Raw genomic sequence first — 7,976 nt, forward strand, 5'->3', positions numbered from 1 at the left:
CTATTGATGTGCCACCTGTTGTGCTTATTTGCTGATGCTGTGTGTGTGTGTGTGTGTGTGTGTGTGTGTGTGTGTGTGTGTGTATTCAAATAAGGTTCCATGGGAATTAAAGAATAATTAAATTATTCACTTGACTACTTCAAGGATACACCTTGTTCTAATGGAGTGGGATAAAATAATTTTAGAACATGCATTTACATTCCTCCCTCATTTAGAAGAGACAAGTTTGGCCTGTGCATCTAACAGAAGCCATGAGCTCTGCTAAATGAAGAATGTGGAGGTCTCTTTATTTAGGTTATTTTTCTCATTGCTGTAACCAAATTACCCACTATTAGCAAATTTGAGAGGACGGATATATTTTGGCTCAGTTTTAGAGATGTCAGCCAATCATACCATGGAGAGTGTTGCAGTCCTTAGGGCTGGACTCCAAGATCCACCCCCAGTGACACCCCCTCCTCATAGCAGGGATCTGCCTCATAGGGGCTCATGTTGTAAGCTCAATTTTAATAAAACACCTGAGTATATGGGGCCATGCATTCAAACTACCACAGAGGGCATAGAAGAGGAGAGCAATTCACATCATGGCAACCAGGAAGCCCCCAGAGACATACCCCAGTGACCTAGTCCTCCAATGAAGCCCCACCTCTTATCTCTCACCACCTCCCAGTGATGCCATCACATTATGTATCCATCCGGGGTCTAATCTATTCATTAGGTCAGAGCCCTCAGGATCTAACCATCTCTGGAAATTTCAGACATACTCAGAGGTATGCTTTACCAATGTCCTAGCCAACTCCTTATAATAAATCACCCATTGATCTCCCCTCTATCATGTACCTATCCACATGCCCATCTATCTTCCCATCATGCACAATGTGGTAGTTAATATTTACTGTCAACCTCACAACATTAAGAACCTAGGAGGCATACCTCTGGGTATACTAATGAGGGTATTTGTAGAGAGGTTTAACTGAGGTAAAAAGATCCACCCAGAATGTGGGTGGCACCATTCCATGACTTAGATTCTTGAACTGAGTAAAGGAGAAAAGGACTGTACAAAAGAAGCAGGAGGAGGAGGAGGAGGGCAGTGGCTAACTGAGTACCACAATTTGCTTTTCTCTGTTTTGCCATCTGCCCACATGTGAGCAGTCTCCTGCTCGTACTGCCACAGCCTCAGTTGTTTCCACCACCCTGTCTTCCCCACCATGATGGATGGGTTGTATTCCCTCAAATCAGAAGCACAAATAAACCTCTCTCACACTAAATTAGCATTTAGTCACAGTAGTGAGAAAAGTAACTCACACGCATACCTATCATTTACTCATTCTCTTCCTTCCCTCCCTCTTCCTTTCTCCCTCTCCCATTTGTGCCTCTTCTTTTTCTCTCTCTTCTGGTTCCGTGTCTCTGGGCCATAGGAAAGATGAGTCAGAGGTGAGTTTCAGATGAATGGTTAGGAAAATCATCAGAATCCTGGACAGATATAAAGAAGTCAAGGGAAGTGACTGGTTTGGGGGAAGGGGGTGATTTTATTTTTTGGTATTTGAAACATTTATTTAGAATCTCCTCTGTGCCAGAGTTTCAGCCACTGTGTATTAAAAGATCTTCCCCAAATGCCTAAATTAGAAGCCAAAATTCATTCTCCATTCTTCACTCTCTTGCAACATGAATTAATCTTGAAAATTGTAATTTTACTTCCTCAAGTTGTTCTGTTGGTGGGTAGAGAGGAGCTGAAGAACTATTCTGAACCCATGAAAACTACAGTTATTCTTTCCTTCCAGATATGTATGAGTGATTTCACTTATGCATCAGAAGATCATGGGAATATTTGAATTATGTAGAAATTTATTGAGTGTGAAATTAGGACATGGGAAGTTATTGGTATTGCTCAAAAAACATGAACACAAAATGCATTTCACATTTTCATATTCAAATGAGGAGGGTTCTGCTAATCATGTTAAATATTCATTGGAGGGTAAGATACTGTCCAAAGAGAAGCATACAAATTTTTCTATAAAAATTCATTAGACATAATCAGGCTTAGAGTACAAGAAAGATGGGATGAGGACATAAAGGAAGAGAAAAGACATCAATAGTAACTTTCTGTCACTGACACAATACTTGAAATAATCAACTTAAATAGAGGAAAGGTTTACTTTGGCCCATGGTTTCAGAAATCTCAGTCTATGATGGGTTGGCTCCATTGTTTTGGGGCCTGTGGCAAGCAGGAAGCAATAAGAGAGGAGATGCCAGGCTTCCAATATCCTTGAACCTGAAAGTCTCCCACATTTCATGGGTTGAACTCTCAGCTGCCAGTTTGTGGTAATACTTAAAGGTTGTAGAAGCTTTTGGAGGTGGAGCCTGCCTGGCTAAAGGAGGTCAAGAGCTGGATCCTTGAAGGATATACCTGCCCCTGGTTCTGGCCTTGCTGTCTGCCTTCTGGCTCACTATGTCACCATGGTGGGAAAACCTTGCCTCACACTCACCACCACAGATGAATCCACACTGCCATACCTTCCCCACTAGGATGAAGTGAAAACTCTGAAACCATGAGCCAAAATTAACCTTTCAGTCCTTAGGTTGTTTCTCCCAGGGATTTTGGTCACAATAATGCAAAAGTAACTAATACAACACTATGCAAGTGGTTTGAGGCATTTTACACACATGCGCGCGCACACACACACACACACACACACACACACACACACCATGGCTTGTCCCTAACAGTTGTGGTCTGTGCCTGTTGTCTCAGCTTAGTTAATCTTGGTAATCACTTTCCCTCCAGAACATCTAAATTTGAACAATGAATTTCTAAGGCTGAAAATGCCATTTCAACAAGAGATGAGGCCTTGTTTTGTCTGCCATGCTCCAAGCACCTAGGTCAGAATATGACACACAGTAGACAGTCAGTATTTTGTATCATCATCTACTGTTGAAGGAATTATCTGTCACATACTGTGGGATGGAAATGCCCTGTCAGAAGAACTCTGAACATATATCTTCTGTTCCTGTCTGTGTTGATGGGCAGCTGAGGCCAGTTTTGATTTTATGTTTTCCTCTTGCAAATCAGGTGTCCACTTCATACTGGGTTTGGCATCAGTGGGCACCCACAATGACTTACAAGATAGGTATTGCTTAGGGCCTCTGCTGAAGCTTGGATAAGGGTCCCTGTTGTGGACTGAGTGTGAAATGTCCCCCATCTACTCATGTGTTGGTCTGCTGCTTAGTTCACAGCTGATGGCACCATTTGGGAAGGTTGTGGAACCTTAGGAGGTAGAGCCTTGCTGGAGGAATATGGATTACTAGGGACAGGCTTTGAGGATTTAGCTGACACTACTTCCTGTTTCTCTCTCTGTTTCCTGACTGTAATATGACAAGTATGCTTCCTGCTCCTGCCACCATACCTTCTCTATCAGCATGGGATGCATCCTCCCAAACTATAAACCAAATTAAACTCTTTCCTCCCTTAAATCCCTTCTGTCAGGTGTTTGGTCACAATTAGAAATTTGGTCGCAATTAGAAAACAACTGATACCATCCCCAAAGGTCCACTTGTTAGAGGCTTTGTCTCCAACCTGTGCCACATGGGAAGATGGTGGGACCTTATAGAAGTGGAGCCTAGAGAGAGGCTTTGTCACTGGGGTATATCTTCACAAGGGACCATTTTGCTTCCTTTCTTTCTCTTCCTCAACACGAAGTGAACACCTCTGTTCCCCACATACTCCCACACCATGAAGTGCTGGTGCCTCACAACCTGCCCAAATGATATGAGGATAATCCTCCACGGGCTGAAACTCCATCCGAAACTGGAAATCTAAATTAACCTTTTGACTTTAGAAGATGATTTTCGAGGTTATTTTGTTGCAAATATGGAAAGCGGCCTGATATTCTTCTAAAGGATGCTGGTATCAAGACAGTCTTCCATGCAGGGTCAAAAATAAAAGTAAAGCCAGGAGTGGTGGCGCACACCTTTAATCCCAGCACTTAGAGGCAGAGGTAGGATTGGCGCAGTGAGTTCAAGGCCACGCTGAGACTACATAGTGAATTCCAGGTAAGCCTGGGCTAGAGTGAGACCCTACCTCAAAAAAAAAAAAAAAAAAACAGAGTTCGATCGGTAGCGGGAGCGGAGAGCGGGCCCCGGAGAGCCCTGAGCAGCCCCACCGCACCCCGGGAGGAGCCGCAGCTGCCGCAGCCGGCCGAGTCACCATCACCGCGACCACGAGCAGCGAGGCCGAGGCCCAGCCGCCGCCGCCGCCCCGTCCTCAGCGCCGCCGACACCAAGCCCGGCACCACCGCAGCGGCGCAGGGAGCGGAGGCCCGGGGGGCTCACATCGCGGCGCCTGCGGGCAGGGACAAGAAGGTCATCTCAAGGAAGGTTTTGGGAACAGTAAAATGGTTCAATGTAAGGAATGGATATGGTTTCATCCACAGGAATGACACCAAGGAAGATGTATTTGTACACCAGACTGCCATAAAGAAGAAGAACCCCAGGAAGCACCTTCGCAGTGTAGGAGATGGAGAGACTGTGCAGTCTGATGTTGTTGAAGGAGAAAAGGGTGCGGAGGCGGCGATGCTGCAGGCCCTGGTGGAGGTCCAGGTCTCGGCAGTAAACGCGCAGCAGACCGTAATCATTATAGACGCTGTCCACGTCTAGGGGTCCTCCACGCAATGACCAGCAGAATTACCAGAACAGTGAGAGTGGGGAAAAGAATGAAGGATGGAGAGCGCTCCTGAAGGACAGGCCCAACGACTCCGGCCCTTCCGCACTGACCACATGCGGAGGCCCTATGGGCGCGGACCACAGTATTCCAACCTCCTGTGCGGGGAGAAGAGATGGAGGGTGCTGACAACCAGGGTGCAGGAGAGCAAGTAGACCAGTGAGACAGAATATGTACCGGGGTTATAGACCACGATTCCGCAGGGGTCCTCCTCGCCAAAGACAGCTCACAGAAGATGGCAATGAAGAGGACAAGGAAAAGCAAGGAGATGACACCCAAGACCAGCAGCCACCTCAACGTCGGTACCGCCGCAACTTCAATTACCCACCCAGACGCCCAGAGAACCCTAAATCACAATATGGCAAAGAGACAAAAGCAGCCGATCCACCAGCTGAAAATTCGTCCGCTCCCGAGGCCGAGCAGGGCGGGGCTGAGTAAATGCCGGCTTACCATCTTTACCATCATCCGGTTTAGTCATCCAACAAGAAGAAATGAATATGAAATTCCAGCAATAAGAAATGAACAAAAGATTGGAGCTGAAGACCTTAAGTGCTTGCTTTTTGCCCATTGACCAGATAAACTAGAACTATCTGCATTGACTATGCAGCATGGGGTTTTTATTATTTTTACCTAAAGATGTCTCTTTTTGGTAATGACAAACGTGTTTTTTTAAAAAAGCCTGGTTTTTCCTCAATATACCTTTAAAGGTTTTTAAATTGTTTCATATCTGGTCAACTAGAGATTTTTTTTTTTTAATTGGCCAGGCCTGGTGGCACACGCCTTTATTTATTTATTTTTGTTTATTTTTATTTATTTATTTGAGAGCGACAGAGAGAGAGAGAGAGAGAGAGAGAGAGAGAGAGAGAGAGAGAGAGAGAGAGAGAGGCAGAGAGCAAGAGAGAGAATGGACGCACCAGGGCTTCCAGCCACTGCAAATGAACTCCAGATGCGTGCGCCTCCTTGTGCATCTGGCTAACGTGGGTCCTGGGGAATCGAGCCTCGAACCGGGGTCCTTAGGCTTCACAGGCAAGCGCTTAACCACTAAGCCAACTCTCCAGTCCTCAAGTAGAGATTTTTAAGAACTTCATTTTTAATTTGTAATAAAAAGTTTACAACTTGATTTTTTTAAAAAAAAGTCCATAAACTGCAAGCACCTGTTAATAAAGGTCTTAAATAATGAAAAAAACCCACAAAAAATCCCCAAATAATAAATGAATAAATAAAAATAAATAAATAAATAAATAAATAAAAGTGATTAAATTGAACATCAGGTGGCTTTTCATGAAAAAAAGGAAGTAGGTTATGTAGTCAGTCCAGTGCTGACAGGATGACAGGACTGCTAAGTTATCCCTTGTAGGTGCACAGTGTGCTGTGGGCTATTTGCAGCTGCAAAAGAAAGCCTGACCTTTGCAGAGGGTTATCAAAAGACAGACAAATTCACCCCTTCTTTCCTCACAATGCTTCCTCAACAAAAGAGGACAAATGCAGTGTCTCTGTGTTCAAGTGCAAAGAACACAAAGTTGGCTTGGCTGATGGCCAGAGCCCAGAGCAACAAATAAGATATTTAGTACTGGAGCAGTCTGACAGGCCAGGTATGAACTTGACAGTGTGGTTCTCAGCAGAGGAAATCTTATTCCCTCAGACAGTAGGGAGATGGTCCAGAAAGACCATGGTCTTCAGGTCTTCATGTATGAAGGAATCACATCTACATTTGCGATGGCCTTAAAAACTGTCTGCAGTGAAAATATTTGAAACTGTAAAGTATTCAAGCATTACAAAAGAAAATGCAGATGTTATCCCCTGTAAGAGCCCTGTTCACACTCTGCCCAGGCTTCTCGGTGTTGGTTAGAGTGAAAGGAGTCTCACAGCAAGGATGGTGAAAACCACCCACTATCAAAGGTGCTTTGAATGTGATTTCCTCAAATTCCCTCTGACAGTTGCATGGCATCCCAGAAACTCTTTGTTCCTGGATGACTCATTCCCAGATCTGGAACACATCAGCATGTTTCTTTCACTGAGCTCAGTAGAAACCTGTTTTTAGAGAAAACAACAACAACAACAACAAAAAATTAAACATAGTCACCATGTGAGTCAGCTTTCCTTTACTGTAACAAACATCCAAGACCATCAACTTATAAAGAGAAAAGGTTTATTTGGGCTCATTGTTTTGGAAATTTCATTTCATGATGGGTTTTCATGTTACTGTGAGCTTTTGGCCACACATGATGGCAGAGCAAATCACTCACCTTCTGGACAGGAAGGAAGATGAAAGAGAGAGATAGAGAGAGAGAGAGGGAGAAAAGTTACTATCCCCTCCAGTAACCTGAATGAAGTCCTCTCCCTAGGCTCTTGTCTTAAAGATTCCCACCAGATCCAAACTAAAGCAGTCAGACACAAACAGGTAGGAATGGGGATGGCCTGAGAGATGCCATCTGCTTCTACCTCTGGTTGCTCTCACTGCTGTGAGGCTTGCTCATTGGTTTCAAACATAGGTAGGCAGGCTCCCTTTGGTGGTTTGAATGTATGGCCCCATAGACTGTTAGTCTCCAGCCTGTGGGGCTCTTCTGGGGAAGAGGTGTGTCACTACGTGGTGGATCTTAAGTCCAGCCCTAAGGTGTGTAGAGAGCAGTTTTGTAGTGCTGGCTGTTGATAGTGACTCTCTGCTTGGATTTATGGAGTGAGCAAACTTCTTCCACCATTGATGGTCTTCCCCTGGAATTGTCAGCCTGAAATAAACCCTTTCCTCCTACAAGATGCTTTTTTTTGGGTGTTTGTCCCAGCAGTACAAAACTGACTACACTTCCCAGTGTAATGATCTTTACGTTAATGGCTTTTATAGTTATCTAGTCTATGTTTCTCTGTGCCTGTCTCTTTTCTTTCCCCTTCCCTCTACCCCCTCCCTCTTTCTCCATCCCCTGTTTCCCCCACCTCTCCTTTGGGCCATGTGTATGTGCCTAACATAACTCACAGGGTGTCCCCATGGACAACAGGAATCCAAAGGTGAAGCTCCATGACCTAATTACCTTCCACTAGACCTCACCTCTTAAAGGTCCCACACCTCCATATCACACGCCAAGGACCAGACTTACAGAATATGGACCTTTGGGGGCCCCACTCAAAACATATCTGAGTCATCACAGGCACAAATTATTCAAACCACTTGACCTGTTGACTTCATTAGATGCTCAACCAATGAGAACTTTGTTTTTAATATTGGAGAAAAATCTGACTGCCATGGTCAGAGATAATAAATACCAGCTTC

At 44.7% G+C, this 7,976-nt stretch overlaps 1 pseudogene; it reads left to right on the forward strand.

Moving 5' to 3' along the window:
- Positions 1-1,420: 1,420 nt before the first annotated feature.
- LOC123458667 lies at positions 1,421-5,384 on the forward strand (annotated as a pseudogene).
- The last annotated feature ends 2,592 nt before the right edge of the window (positions 5,385-7,976 follow it).

Source organism: Jaculus jaculus, chromosome 2 (genome assembly GCF_020740685.1).
Source record: "Jaculus jaculus isolate mJacJac1 chromosome 2, mJacJac1.mat.Y.cur, whole genome shotgun sequence".
In the NCBI taxonomy this organism is placed as follows: Eukaryota; Metazoa; Chordata; class Mammalia; order Rodentia; family Dipodidae; genus Jaculus; species Jaculus jaculus.